We start from the raw sequence: 18065 nt of genomic DNA, 5'->3' as shown, positions 1-18065 counted from the left end.
CACACTGTCTCTAGTATATATAGCAGTAGTACATACTGTCTCTAGTATATATAGTAGTAGTACATACTGTTTCCAGTATACAAAGTTGTAGTACATACTGTCTCCAAGAAGCCTTAGAAGGCAGAAAGGCCTAGCGGACGATCTGGATTTTTTTGTTTTTATTCTGTCTCCAGTATATATAGTAGTAGTACATACTGTCTCCAGTATATAAAGTAGCTAGTAGTACATACTGTCTCCAGTATATAAAGTTGTAGTACATACTGTCTCCAGTATATATAGTAATATTACATACTGTCTCCAGTATATAAAGTTGGAGTACATACTGTCTCCAGTATATAAATTATTATTACATAATGTCTCCAGTATATAAAGTAGTATTACATACTGTCTCCAGTATATATATAGTAGTATTACAAACTGTCTCCAGGATATATAGTAATAGTACATACTGTCTCCAGTATATATAGTAGTAGTACATGTACATACTGTCTCTAGTATATAAAGTTGTAGTACATACTGTCTCCAGTATATAAAGTAGTATTACATACTGTCTCCAGGCTAGTAGTACATACTGTCTCCAGTATATAAAGTTGTAGTACATATTGTCTCCCGTATATATAGTAGTAGTACATACTGTCTCTAGTATATAAAGTTGTAGTACATACTGTCTCCAGTATATATAGTAGTAGTACATACTCTCTCCAGTATATATAGTAGTATCACATACTCTCTCCAGTATATATAGTAGTATCACATACTCTCTCCAGTATATATAGTAGTAATACATACTCTCTCCAGTATATATATATTAGTAGTACATGCTCTCTCCAGTATATATAGTTGTAGTACATCCTCTCTCCAGTATATATAGTAGTAGTACATACTCTCTCCAGTATATATAGTTGTGGTACATACTCTCTCCAGTATATATAGTTGTGGTACATACTCTCTCCAGTATATATAGTTGTGGTACATACTCTCTCCAGTATATATAGTAGTAATACATACTCTCTCCAGTATATATATATTAGTAGTACATACTCTCTCCAGTATATATAGTTGTAGTACATACTCTCTCCAGTATATATAGTAGTAGTACATACTGTCTCCAGTATATATAGTAATAGTACATACTGTCTCTAGTATTTAACGTAGTAGTATACACTGTACTACTTACGTTAAATACTCTAGTACCTACTCTTTCCTGTATATATTTGACAGTAACGATATTACAACTAGGAAGCTATCTGGGGTTCGGGATATCTTTCTCTTTGTTTCGGTGGCGGTTAAGTGTTGTAATTTCCTATCAATTCTGGGTTTGGACTTTGTGTTGAACATATTATCTAATTACCTGTAACACAGTTTGTATGTAGTGTATTGATCGTTTTTATTTTCAACTTGTTGAAAAAAACAACCTATGTAAGTGATAAAATTTACTATTGTTGGGTAGTAACAAAATACATGGCAAGCGTCCAACTAAGTTTGATTGCTGTTTTGACGTGTTTTATACGTAGCTAGTAGTACATACTGTCTCCATTATATAAAGTTGTAGTACATACTGTCTCCAGTATATATAGTAGTATTACATACTCTCTCTAGTATATTTAGTAGTAGTACATACTGTCTCCAGTATATAAAGTTGTAGTACATACTGTCTCCAGTATATAAAGTAGTATTACATACTGTCTCCAGTATATATAGTAGTATTACATACTGTCTCAAGTATATATAGCAGTAGTACATACTGTCTCCAGTATATGTAGTATTAGTAGATACTGTCTCCAGTATATATAATAGTAGTACATACTGTCTCCAGTATATAAAGTAGTATTACATACTGTCTCCAGTATATATAGTAGTAATACATACTGTCTCCAGTATATGTAGTATTAGTAGATACTGTCTCCAGTATATATAATAGTAGTACATACTGTCTCTAGTATATAAAGTTGTAGTACATACTGTCTCCAGTATATATAGTAATAGTACATACTGTCTCCAGTATATGAAGTTGTAATACATACTGTCTCCAGTATATAAAGTAGCTAGTAGTACATACTGTCTCCAGTATGTATAGTAGTAGTACATGTACATACTGTCTCTAGTATATAAAGTTGTAGTACATACTGTCTCCAGTATATAAAGTAGTATTACATTCTGTCTCCAGTATATATAGTATTATTACATACAGTCTCCAGTATATATAGTAGTAGTACATACTCTCTCCAGTATATATAGTTGTAGTACATACTCTCTCCAGTATATATAGTAGTAGTACATACTGTCTCCAGTATATAAAGTAGTATTACATACTGTCTCCAGTATATATAGTATTATTACATACTGTCTCCAGTATATGAAGTTGTAGTACATACTGTCTCCAGTATATATAGTATAGTACATACTGTCTCTAGTATATATAGTAGTAGTAGTACATACTGGAGAGAGTATGTACTACTATTATATTTACTGGAGAGAGTATGTAATACTCTGGAGAGAGTATGTACTACTATTATATTTACTGGAGAGAGTATGTACATACTGGAGACAGTATGTACTACTACTACTATATATACTGGACTACGTTCAATACTAGAGACAGTATGTACTATTACTATATATCCTGGAGACAGTATGTACTACTAATAGATATACTGGAGAAAGTATGTACTACTACTATATATTGGAGAGAGTATGTACTACAGCTATATATACTGGAGAGAGTATTTACTACTATTATATTTACTGGAGAGAGTATGTACATACTGGAGACAGTATGTACTACAGCTTCATATACTGGAGACAGTATGTACTACTAATATATATATACTGGAGAGAGTATATAAAGTAGTATTACATCCTGTCTCCAGTATATATAGTAATAGTACATACTGTCTCTAGTATTGAACGTAGTAGTATACACTGTACTACTTACGTTAAATACTCTATTACCTACTCTTTCCTGTATTTATTTGACAGTAACGATATTACAACTAGGAAGCTATCTGGGGTTCGGGATATCTTTCTCTTTGTTTCGGTGGCGGTTAAGTGTTGTAATTTCCTATCAATTCTGGGTTTGGACTTTGTGTTGGGACACTGTGAAACATATTATCTAATTACCTGTAACACAGTTTGTATGTAGTGTATTGATCGTTTTTATTTTCAACCTGTTGAAAAAAACAACCTATGTAAGTGATAAAATTTACTATTGTTGGGTAGTAACAAAATACATGGCAAGCGTCCAACTAAGTTTGATTGCTGTTTTGACGTGTTTTATACGTATATTTAATGAGGCTCTCCTTCTGATTGGTCAATTGCAGCGGTTTTCGTAAAATAATTCGCCTTTAAAAGTTCAATTCAAACCAGTTCGATGCACATACATGTATATGCCTTCTGTATGGCGCAGTTTGTCCACCTCGGCGATTCATGCATGTAGACCGTATATTTATTGCATCTGGAATGTCTGCTCAGGGTTCCCCATTTTTACCCACCCTACTCAACAGTATGATGTCTACTCAACTCAACACAACAAACGATACAGCATATCCTGCAAGCGGGTGATATCATGTCCACGAATGTTCTCGTGTTCTACTTAATATCGTTTTAATTTGGTATCAACACTACGTATGTTGTTCAGGACCACACGGCAGAAAATGGGTTCACAGTATTTGGTCAAAGAGAGATACTTATTTATCAAAAATGGTAGGAAAAGGATAGAAAAAAATATATTTACTATGTAAAATGCCAATAGAGCTAGAGAAGGTTTTATACATGTATCATTTATGGTTAAGCAACATATTACATTCAGGTGATGTGCAATGATGCTATACAACGCTTCCCAGCTCAGTTTTCAAATATTATACATGTTCACCTACAGTATGACAGCAATATCACCACAGTCTCAAACTCTATGACAAACATGGCGATTTAAGTATCATGTTTTTCCTCAGTAATGGCAAATTTCTGTGCTACGCTTATAGAGATTACACAAGACAGGTGATTTATTATATCCAGGGTTTATTTAAACAGTTATCAGTCTTTTAGACGTCACAGGCAGGATGATATACCAGAGAGTAATCGATCAATGTTAAAGAAAATGGCCGTCGCCCCCGAGATATGAGACCTTGTTTTGAGTACTATAGATCGATATTTACATTTGCTCTATGATGTCTATGATAGGACACAGCGTTTTGGGTCATAATACTTTAGACTGGAAGACAAATAAACAGTCAATGCAGAAGTTAATTTTGTCTTTTCTTTCGACTTTTTGGACGAGAAATTGTTTATTTCACCATGATACCAAGGTTATAATATTTGTATCAACAAACTTCCGCACACTTTTGATTTTAGATGAAAATGACATACGGAACTACGTCGATATGATGACACAAGGACAACACAATGACACGGAACTATGGGCGATATAATGACACAAGGACATCATAATGACACGGAACTATGGGCGAAATAATGACACAAAAAGTTCATAATGACACGGAACTATGGGCGTTATAATGACACAAGGACATCATAATGACACGGTACTATGGGCGATATAATGACACAAGGACATCATAATGACACGGAATTATGGGCGATATAATGACACAAGGATATCATAATGACACGGTACTATTGGCGATATAATGACACAAGGACATCATAATGACACGGAATTATGGGCGATATAATGACATAAGGACATCATAATGCCACGAAACTATGGACGATATAATGACACAAGGACATCATATTGACTCGGAACTATGGACAATATAGTGACACAAGGACATCAGAATGAGACAGAGCTATGGGCGATATAATGAGACAATGACATCATAATGACACGGGACTATTGGCGATATAATGACACAAGAACATCATAATGACACGGAACTATGGACGATATAATGGCACAAGGACATCATAATGACACGGAACTATGGGCGAAATAATGACACAAAAAGTTCATAATGACACGGAACTATGGGCGTTATAATGACACAAGGACATCATAATGACAAGGAACTATGGCCGATATAATGACACAAGGACATCGGAATGACACGGAACTATGGGCGATATAATGACACAAGGACATCATAATGATACGGAACTATGGGCGATATTATGATATAAGGACATCATAATGACACGAAACTATGGACGATATAATGACACAAGGACATCAAAATGACACAGAACTATGGGCGATATAATGACACAATGACATCATGATGACTCGGAACTATGGACAATATAGTGACACAAGGACATCAGAATGAGACAGAGTTATGGGCGATATAATGATAGAAGGACATCATAATGACATGGAACTATGGGCGATATTATGATATATGGACATCATAATGACACAGAACTGTGGGCGATATAATAACATAATGACATCATAATGACTAGGAACTATGCACGATATAATGACAGATGGACATCATAATGACACAAAACTATGGGCGATATAATAACTCAATGACATCATAATGACTCGGAACTATGCACGATATAATGACAGAAGGACATCATAATGACAAAGAACTATGGGCGATATAATGACACAATGACATCATAATGACACGGAACTATGGGCGATATAATGACATAAGGACTATGGACAATATAGTGACACAAGGACATCAGAATGAGACAGAGCTATGGGCGATATAATGAGACAATGACATCATAACGACACGGGACTATGGGCGATATAATGAGACAATGACATCATAATGACACGGGACTATGGGCGATATAATGCGACAATGACATCATAATGACACGGGACTATGGGCGATATAATGCGACAATGACATCATAATGACACGGGACTATGGGCGATATAATGCGACAATGACATCATAATGACACGGGACTATGGGCGATATAATGACAGAATGACAACATAATGACACGGAACTAGAGGCGATATAATGACACAAGGACATCATAATGACAGTGAACTATGGGCGATATAATGACACAAGGACATCATAGTGACACGGAACTATGGGCGATATAATGACACAATGCCATCATAATGACACGGAACTATGGGAGATATAATGACACAATGACATCATAATGACACGGCACTATGGGCGATATAATGACACAAGGACATCATAGTGACACGGAACTATGGGCGATATAATGACACAAGATCATAATGACTCGGAACTATGGACAATATAGTGACACAAGGACATCATAATGACACGGTACTATGGGCGATATAATGACACAAGGACATCATAATGACAGTGAACTATGGGCGATATAATGACACAAGGACATCATAGTGACACGGAACTATGGGCGATATAATGACACAATGCCATCATAATGACACGGAACTATGGGAGATATAATGACACAATGACATCATAATGACACGGAACTATGGACGATATAATGACACAATGACATCAAAATGACACGGAACTATGGACGATATAATGACACAATGACATCAAAATGACACGGAACTATGGACGATATAATGACACAATGACATCATAATTACACGGAACTATGGACGATATAATGACACAAGGACATCATATTGACTCGGAACTATGGACAATATAGTGACACAAGGACATCATAATGACACGGTACTACATCATAATGACACGGAACTATGGGCGATATAATGACGCAATGACATCATAATGACTCGGAACTATGCACGATATAATGACACAATGACATCAAAATGACACGGAACTATGGACGATATAATGACACAATGACATCATAATGACTCGGAACTATGCACGATATAATGACACAATGACATCAAAATGACACGGAACTATGGACGATATAATGACACAATGACATCAAAATGACACGGAACTATGGACGATATAATGACACAATGACATCATAATGACACGGAACTATTGGCGATATAAACTATGGGCGATATAATGACACAATGACATCATAATGACTCGGAACTATGCACGATATAATGACACAATGACATCAAAATGACACGGAACTATGGACGATATAATGACACAAGGACATCATATTGACTCGGAACTATGGACAATATAGTGACACAAGGACATCAGAATGAGACAGAGCTATGGGCGATATAATGAGACAATGACATCATAATGACACGGGACTATGGGCGATATAATGCGACAATGACATCATAATGACACGGGACTATGGGGATATAATGAGACAATGACATCATAATGACACGGGACTATGGGCGATATAATGACAGAATGACATCATAATGACACGGAACTAGAGGCGATATAATGACACATGGACATCATAATGACACGGAACTATTGGCGATATAATGACACAAGGACATCATAATGACACGGAACGATGACCACACAATTACACAAGGACATCAAAATGACACGTAACGATGACGACACAATGACAACGGCAACATAATGACACAAGACAACATAATGACAGAGCTATATGGCGACATAATGACATAAAGGAAACAGAATGACACGGAACTATGGTGACATAATTGCACAGAACTAGGACAACATAATGGTGGATGTTGTACAGGAAAGTTTACATTTCCTGAGAATCTGAGTTTACCTTCAAGAGTTCAGTCAAGACTCTCTACCATCTGTTTTGGTGTATCTCTTTTTAGTACAATTCACTAACTTTTTGTATTAACGTTACCTGTACTTTCCTACTGTGATGACGTTGTGGTGTATCTAATCTGTTCTTTTTCGGTCATATTTAATATCTAATTACGTTCGTTTGTTTAAACATTGTTTTATTAATATAATTGCAACACTTTTTTAAGCTCTATTGAGTTGTTGCACATTGTCGTCAATTTAAAATCTTACTTAATACGAGATTAAGTTTCCTTTACTTGTGAGAATTGTCGCATTCGTTTATGAGTATTGACTGTGATTATTTGGTGATACTACATGTACATGTACTCACATTAACTGTAATTGTATTATTTGTGTACTTTTCATTTGCTCCAGGACGAAGGTAATGACGATTTCCAGGCTTGTCGAGTTGTATACCTGGCTGGCACTATTTCAATGTAAGGCTACATGTACATAAGCATGACACTATCTGCAACTGGTTCAGATAACATTTTATGCCGCAAACGGCTACATTTCAAAGAGCATAGTACTGACACACTAACCAGAACGTTCTTTTCTTACAGATTTGGAGAATATTTATATAAACAAATACCATAAAATGAACATAAACTGCGAGCTAAACATATTTTGTTTGTAAGTATTCAGAAATTGACGGATTATTTTTGATCTATAGTTTCTTTTGCCTAAAGCGTGCAGCGCCCATATAGAGCAAAGTCACCCATCGCACTATATGATAAAAGAGGAAGATGCCAAGTCGTTTCTAACCGACTCTAGAATCAGCAAACGGAGTGCCGACCTGTGTGTCAACGATGAATATTACTGTGAAGCTAACAAACCAGAATGTAGGGTGAGCGCGTAAGCTTGTTCATATAAACATGAATGACATATTCTGAATATTAACAGTTAATCAGTTAGATAGTTTCCTATTGAGTAAATACACTTCGTGAGTAATGTTGTATTCAGGAAACAGAGCAAATATGTTAGAGCGTTTAAATTTCATAAAAATCTTGTAATTGTTGTCGGTTTTAACGATATTGTAAAGTGGCAAAGTTGTCAACTGTTTAAAGTGCCTTTAAAATATGTGTTAATACCTTTCAAAAATATGATATCATTTGTTTTGACTTGCTTGGTCCTATATTACACCCCTTATTGGTATGACTTCGAACTATTTCTTTTGTCAAAGCTTTACATTGAACGTTCACGGGAGGCATACTGTAAACCAGATTCCTATCCAATCGGTCAAACATGCTACATATCGGCATCCTGTCCGGCACATTATAGAACTGGATGTGACGGTAAGTTATCCAAGCTACATACATGTACTACAAGTCAATAATTATCATTTTCGTCATTTTATGTGCGTACACTTTATTTTTGGCAGCTTTTAATGTTTCAGGGTATACGTCAGCGCAACAGCGAATAGTGACAGTAATTTAAAAATAAGTCTTCGTATAGCTTTTTGTAAAAATTTTCACATGCATCGAGAAATACAACAGCTAGAACACTGTATCGTAAACTAAAACAGCGTCAAAACTAGGGTAGATGATAGGATACATGTTTGCTATACGTTTTGATTTGTTTAAATAAAACATTCTAAAAGGAAAGCTTCGATGGCCGACAAGAGACAAAATTAATTGATTTTTCATATCTTTGTGTACCATGGTTCACTTTTCTATGTTACACAATCATGTGAAAAATCATATCATTGTGTACCATAGTTGGTACATAATGATATGAAAGGAAAGTTATAATCAAACTTTTGCAATACAGTGGCCGAAAAGAGCCGTGGTACAGAATGAAATGAAAGCAACGAGCTTTCATATCTTTGTGTTCCATACCGTGACACAGAATGAAATGAAAAAGACGAGCTTTCATATCTTTGTGTACCATACGACGGTACAGAATGAAATGAAAGCGACGAGCTTTCATATTTTTGTGTACCTTACGACGGTACAGAATGAAATGAAAGCAACTAGCTTGCGTATCTTTGTGTACCATATCGCGGTACAGAATGAAATGAAAGCGACGAGCTTTCATATCATTCTGCCGGCTGTTGTCGGCTGTGAGTACAGATTCATGTGAAAGTATATGAGATTTTTAGAATTTCGTTTCTAATCGTTATTTACCTCACATGGTACACAAAGAATTGATTTTTCATTTGTGTACCATGGTACAATTAATATGGTACAGAAAGAAATGTTTCTTTTCATATTTTAATGTACCACGGTGTTGTAAACTTTTATGTGGTACATACTGATATGAAAAATCAATTAATTTTGTCCGGCTCTTGTCGGCCATCGTAGAAAGTACACGTAATTAACAAATAATCTGTTAATAAAAATATGTTTGATTGAAAGATCCACACAATTTTCCTGTATAAGAATAGTTGAGTAAAATTGATTTCTGTTAATTGATTTGTTAATTTGCAATGGAAAACATTGTCAAAAAACAAGACACCTGTTGTTTGCAGAACTTTTTTTCAAGTTGTTTTTAGCTCACCTGCCCGAAAGGCCTTGGCGCAGCAGCCGTCTTCGGAGTCATTTTGTTTTCAATTGACTTTTTTTTAATAACTAAAAGACCTAGGGTGATGATATTTGACCAGAATCATACTGGCATGAATGGCTACCAAGCTGTTCAAATGAATGAACTTCACCTATATTCAAGGTCACAGCGGTCAAATATGTTAAAAACTCTACAAAACTTCTTCTGAATAATCAAAATGCCTAGGGTGATGATATTTGGCCTGTATCATGCTTGGATGAAGGGCTAGTTTGTTAAAATGAATTACCTTGACCTATATTCAAGGTTACAGGGGTCAACATGTTTAAATCTTTAAGCAACTGAATAACTAAGTGCCAAAAAAGTTGCATGCTGAGATGAAGGACTATGCATTTTGTTCCATGTAATGACATTATTCGACTTTCAAATTCACAGGGGTCAAATGTGTTTAAATCTTTTAACAGTTTCTTTTGAATGACTTTGAGTCAAAACATTGATGTTTTGCCTGTAGCTTAATTTTAGTCCACTTTTAAGGTTATAGTTGTGAGATCAATACCAGGTGAGCGATGCAGGCACATTGGACCTGCTTTTTATGAAATAAGACCAATTTGGCAGTCATTTTGAAAATGGGAATTTCTTAAATTTTACGTAACGTCATAATTTCACTTTTTTTGGCACTCGCTTAATCAATAAAATGTTCAATGTGATGCCATGTAGTAAGTTGATTCCTTCTATACCAGATTATCATATTCAATAAAACGACAATTATATGAACAAATGGGGTAATTAAATTCCCCCACCTATGACAGTTGTTAAAAGAGAAACAAAGTTTCCTTCAATCCCGTGAATATACCAGAAAATGTTTTCACCAAAAATCACATATTACGTAAAGTTCGAATATTTGACTGACAGAAGAAGGAGAAAAAAAGAGCATACAAACATATTATTTCCTTTTTGCTCTTTGTTTTCTCATTTATTTTCTTTAAAATATGGTGTGGCTAAAATATGTACGTGAGTTTAACGTAACAATTGCACTAAGAATGATAATTATTTGTAGATTGTAGACAACAATTTGTTTATGATATGTTGTTTAAGCAAACGCTTGCCTCGGGATACCATGTAAGAATGGGGGCACGTGCAAAACGGTGGGTACTACGTACACGTGTGCGTGTACAACAGCGTACTACGGAGAGACCTGGGCATACGGTTCGTATATTCTAGTGTTTCTAAAGATTGTCAAGAATATTTTGATTGATGGCTGTAATGCATTTTAGAGAACTATTCCCGACATTCAAATTACATTAATGTAACAGCAATCTTGCAAACATATACTAATTATGTTATAAAACCGGAATTGCGTTACATTCTACAAACCACGACTAATTGATATAAATAAACAGAAGTTTCACAGTCAATTATATAGTTACCATTTTTGGGTTACTCTATTTGTTGTTACCAAAACAGGCGTGATTTTACAAAATATTCAGTACAGCATTCTCAGATATACAATTAACAAAAAATACATTTCTTATTTATTTTCTGAAAAAAATCTTACATGTTGATATATGCATTTTCCACTACCAGTGGATAAATGCCACTCCTATTCGTGTGAAAATGGAGGGACGTGTTCTAGGGTAGGATCAAACTTCAACTGTGGCTGTACAAACGAACACCAAGGAACCAACTGTCAGCATCGTAAGTTCTCTCAACCTTCCAAACGCCTGTACATGTTTGTTCGGATCACATTATAACAGTTATAGACAGGTACATATTGATTCCAACACCTGTTTTCTAAGATACATTTTATAGTAACGTCAAGCAAAAATTAATTATATACGTAGGAAAGGATACCTTATCAAGAAGCGCACATTAAGATATTTTGCTTAAAGATAAAGCTGATAATATGTTTGCAAAATGCTATAATTCAGCTTTTATGTTCATAATCATAAATATATGTAAATACTTATAACGATAAGTTGATTGTCATGAGCGATTATTTGAAGCAATTTTACAATGACAACTGTTTATAGAAGACAGAGTTTCAAGAAATGAGACATTAAATGCATACAACTGCAGTGTGTAAAACTTGGGAAACCATTTTCTAATATTCTTAATCTTGTCTGGTCTAACAGTTCGCCTTAACAGTTTATACAAAACTGAACATCGTTACTCTGAATCAACATGTTGGCCTATGGTTGTTCTATGATTCAACACATGAGTGGGTAGATATACGTGTTTTCTAAAGATAAGGAACTAGCCCATTCATTTGAAGTCAGAACATGACATTAGACCAGACTTACATGTATGAGATAAGTCCATATTTTAGTACATGCCTTTAGATAATAATTAACGGGCTAACTCGATATGTAATGTCGTCGTGTCGGGTCATTTAAGTCCAAGTTTAATACACAAAGATCTTATATGTACGTTTATGTAATTCACAAACGCAAGTGATTATCAAACATGTCATGCATTGTTTGGAAAGACCGAGAGACCAGGCCAATGGAAACAATCATTGAAACATATCTTAGAAAAAAAACGAGAGACCGGACCAATGGGAACAATCATAGAAACAGATCCAAGGAAAAAGACCGAGGGACCAGACAGACTTAGATATCAGACCACGGGCCAATACAAGCTACGAGACAAAGGGGCTAGATCAAAGTATCGAGACCAATAGATCAGACCAAAATAATCATGTTGTCAACTAAAAACAAACTAACCAGCCAATGAGGAGATCAAACAAGTCGACGTTTCAGTTCATTTGACTTGACAACTGAAACCAGTACCTGCGATTAGAGTACGTAAACCATTAGATCAGACTGCACGAACACTTACGCGAGAAAAGATCGCAGGAACCAGTACATGAAGCAAAACCAAAACAACCAGAACATATAAGACAAAAGAACCAATACACAAGAAGACCGCAGGAATCAGTAATTGACACAAAACCACAGAAACCAATGCATGCGACCAGACCTCAGAAAACATTACACGAGATCAGATCACAGGAACAGTTACACAAGACCAGACCACAGGAACAGTTACACGAGACCAGACCACAGGAACAGTTACACGAGACCAGACCACAGGAACCAGAATACGAGACCAGACCACAGGAACCAATTAACGAGACTAGACCGCATGAACCAGAATAGGAGACCAGACCATAATACCAGTTCACGAGATAAGAACAGAGGAAAAGGAATAGGAGACCAGACCACAGGAACCAGTACACGAGACCAGACCACAGGAACCAGAATACGAGACTAGACAACATAAATCAATTCACGAGACCAGACCACAGGAACCAGTTCGCAAAACCAAACCACAGCAACCAATTTAGGAGAACAAACCACAGGAACCAGTTCACGAGACCAGACCACAGGGACAAGTATAGGAGACCAGACCGCAGGAACCATTACAAGAGACAAAAAAACACAGGTGCCAGAACACACGACCAGACGTTGGGAACAAATAAATCAGATCAGAACAAATGAACCAGTTCAAGCAATTGAATAAATACACGTAATTAAAACCATGAACTCTGAAAAAACCTACCGATGGCTTATTCTCCCAAGTATATTCATCAATATTTGGGCAGTAGGCTAATTTCAAGATTTTAACTTGAGATGGTATGAGGCCACCTGCCCGAAACTTTGTGTGTTTTTCTGGGTACTTCAGTTTCTTTAAAAACATAAAAAGGACACCCTTTTCCATCTGAACCAACCAGAGTAATAAATAAAAGTTGGTAACATCTTCATAATTGTTGTTTTAATAAATAAGTTGAATTTAAGTAGATAATAATTATGCTTACGTACTGAATTGAAATCTTCATAAAATTCTGTCCAGACTGCCTTATTAACAGGTCTCCGACATTGTGTTGTTAGAAGTTACATCTTAATACCACTTCATACATTAGGTCCGGCGTATTTCTCCGATACACGGATAGCGATGGTCACGTTTGATGTCCGTCAGCATGTGAAGTTTTGCCTGGCTGATGATCAAGGCACCGACGGTATACTTGTCAAGAGTCAGATAGGTATTACTACGTACGATCGGGAGACTGACGTCAAAGCAGCGTTAGCGTTTGTTCGTACTTCTGTATTAAGTGGTGCTCGATGAACCAGCCGAAAGTTTGTGGTGGCGTTCTGTAATGAAGGCTGGACAGACGTGGATGGTATCGACGTGAGAGACAGGCCTTGAACATGGACAATGTCACTGTGGCATTTGTTCCTGTGGGACTCTCAGCCGAGCTTGATATCGTGTATTCTGTCGCCGACCAAGCAAGCGACGTGTATATGTACTACGTCGGAAATGACGAGGAGAATCACAACGAGGACAAACTGAGGGCCCTGATAGCTCAGACGTCTCGCGCCGAATGTGTTCCTGATTTGTTTGATAAACGACAGTGATACGTGTTAATTGTTGTCATCATATATATTATCATTATATTGTGAGAAACACTTAACATCAAGCACAATATTACAAATAACAAAACGTGGGAAGCGTGATATAAGTAAACATAGTTTTGTGTTGAAAAAATAAAGCTGCTATCGGTATATTTGTTATACATAAGTGCGTTAAAGCATTTAAATAATGATACAACACTTCAAATGATTATTGGGTAAGTGTACCTTACTGTCTGTTCGGATTACCACATTGTTACATGTACATTGTTAACTAATTGTGTTTGCGTGTTCACTTTTTCAAGTTTTATGATAAACTATTACGATTTTACAGTTTTGTAATGAGTATCAACAGTAGACATTTCTATACTTAACAATACAGCTAGACATCATGAGTATTAACTCTATTTCACACAAACAGATTTGTTATCGCAGAAGGCACAGGTGACAAAAGACTTCCCCTTGCCGGCTATATATTTGAAATGTTTAACTCAATATAAAACTTGCTGCAGTATATACGGGACGATTCAAATCTCACATGTACATATCACTAGGTGATTTATTGCGTTGTTGTTTATGACTGGGTCAGTTTAAAGTGTCATATTACTGGAACGTTATTACTTTAACACGCCGTCATAACACTTACCACTGTTCTGCAAACAGTCTAAATAGGGGTTCTAAGATAGTAACTGCAAATACGGAAACGTAAAGAGAAAAATATATGGATCCAAGGGTTAACATATGAGTATTTAGTTTATTTTTATTTCTATTAAGGTGATCATTGAAAAGTAGATGGCATGCACTTTATTTTGGAGTAAACAAAGTACTTTGTTCAGATTATCCCATACCTTTGAATGTAGACAAAGCTTTGTCTTCATTTTGTTTTGTATTTTGATTAATTCGTGTTAGAAATTAGTCACAATTAAGAGTTCGTGCATTCATGATTTTTGAGTCTACCGAGTCAATTTCCTAAGGCGTTGTGGGGAAAGACTGTTAATTAAAATAACAACCGTTGTCTTATTTAGTACAGTTGTAAATATGCTCGTTTCTTTTAGTAAAAGTTATTTATTTCTAAAAGAAAAGAATGTTCAAATTAAGTTTTGCGTATAAATTATATCAACTAATTAATAAGTTCAGCATTGATTGATGTAGCGTCTTAACATGTTGATTAAAGTATTATTTTCATTGTTGACGTATCTACATACAATAATATAGTGTGCATCTATTTTACTTGTGTTTAAGACATTTAAGTAAACAGAGTTCTGCAAAAGATTTGCAATTTTATATAATTGATATCCTTACTGCTTTTCCTTTTACGTTGGAATTTTAATGTGTACCTTTGTAAAAATGACAGAGAAGATTATTTGTTTTCTTTACTGGTTTTTATTTAAAGGCAATGGCGGCATTTCGTCAAACCAACTTTGATTTTCACAAATCGACAGTGATTATCATATAGTTGAATTGCAAAACTCTTCATCTCGTAATTAAAAAGCCATGATTAATCACTGTGACTTACTGAACAACACGTTATATATCAATTAGAATTAATTTATTTTGATGACGACAAATTGTGAGAAAGTGTATGAAAAAGAGTTTCAGCATTTTCAACTTCGTATTGTCATTCCTTTACACAGATTTTAAGATTAACTGACTGTTTTAAGGCCCAATTTATCTGAACGTATGACAAACAATTACCAAACTAAACTGCATTTCGTTGTGATGATTTAAACGATGGTTATTCTGGTTTCTGTTTAAGTTGTTGATTGGACTTTCCTGTTCCTGTCATGCCACATCCTATTGTCTGTTGTAAAATTATGTATGATCAGCCTGCCGGAGCATGTTAAGCTAGATGCCAGGCTGTTTTCATTGTTTACAGTTATACGAACAGACGACGTTATGCGATATTTAATTTGTAAAATAATTTTATGTTCTAACCTTCCGGGTCCGTTTACGGAGGGTTTCCGTGGGGTAAACCCAGGTGGTAAAACCAGTCCTTAACATTTTTATATTAAATAAAAATGGCAAACAGAACGCGGAGGAGTTATTGCATGTGTTGTATCGTGGGAACCATAACCACCTTGTTTAAAATTTGAAATAGTGTCCAACGTAAATCATTTAAACCAACAAGACGGAAGTAGTGTTACCTTGTTACATGTAATTGCATGTACAGACAACTAATATCTGCTACATTTGTAAGTCTGTGCTGACTTGTAACGGTTGATAGCGGAGACATTCACGTAGTAAGGTAAGGTTTGTCAAGTACGTCGACTATGTAATCATGGGTTGAGCTGTAAAGGCTGATACAACAGTATATATATATATATATTAAATACACGTAAGTAATCCTTAATTGTTCCCCTATGATTCATCGATCATAATAGTGCACCTATTTTACCGGTATTATTATGCTAAGGGTACATTAGAATTATTTCTTGTTCTATGCTTTCACATGTACTATGAATTATTTGATTTCGTTTGCTTAATATTGTAACAGCTAGGTTAATGTTATAGACCATACCCATAAAACGTGGGATGACTCCGTGAACAAGGGTATAATATATTGTAGAAGGAAATGGCTTTATAGCCGTCTCAATACTTTTAGTTCTAGTACGAAATATCGTAATGTGTAGTAAGGAATGAAAGAATATTTACAAAACGTAAATTCAACCTTATTCAATTTGGCAAAAAAATTCGCACTTTCACAAGAATTTAACATATTTCATCAATGTACTAGTTCGTTCTACATGTAAAATGAAAATACAATTACAATCAACAATGCATTTAAAACATTATTTAATTGGGAGCAACATTTTATGATACTGGTGTGTGTGTGTATGTGGGGGGGGGGGGGGGGGGGGGGGGGGGGGGGGGGGTTACTGGTGCTAAAATGATTTTTAATATAAAAATAATACAGCAAGTAACCTCAAAATTAGCAATGCAAGTCTGCTATAGTTCTGAAAAATTCAAATGTATGTGTTGTAATGTTTACAATTGAGCGACTAAATGTTAGACAACGTTCTTTGTGTTTATGGACCCCGTCTTCAGTATAACTAGGGTACATTTTATTATACAGTGGAGGCAGGCTAGCTCCTTATTTAAAATAGGTATATTTATTGTAAATGATTTATTTCATAATGCGTTTTTTCCCTTTAGCGTCCTTTAAAAATGTCGACGATGACAGACGTGGTGATCCTGGCCTATATTGTTGTATGTTTACTGCCAGGTACGTACAGATAACTTAGCAATACTTTAGAAATGTTTACATATTCATTCATGTCATATATAGTGATCATTGGACAGAGCTAATCTGTCACGAGCCCGGCGTCCTACCACTAGATTACCGTAGTCCACCAAATGAAATTGTGAAAAAGTGTTATCTTTGAGAGTAGGAGGAGAGTCGAGTGGGCCATTAGTGGTCAGAGTGGTCAGTGGTTCTAATTAATGAGTCGTGTCAGCCACAGCTGTACGTATCAGTGAGTGTCTGCGGAGAGTCTGTAGTTGTTTATTTGTTTACGATTAGGCG

The sequence above is a fragment of the Mizuhopecten yessoensis genome, unplaced genomic scaffold (genome assembly GCF_002113885.1).
Source record: "Mizuhopecten yessoensis strain PY_sf001 unplaced genomic scaffold, ASM211388v2 scaffold5409, whole genome shotgun sequence".
Taxonomy (NCBI): Eukaryota; Metazoa; Mollusca; class Bivalvia; order Pectinida; family Pectinidae; genus Mizuhopecten; species Mizuhopecten yessoensis.
Note: the sequence above shows the minus strand (reverse complement) of the source record.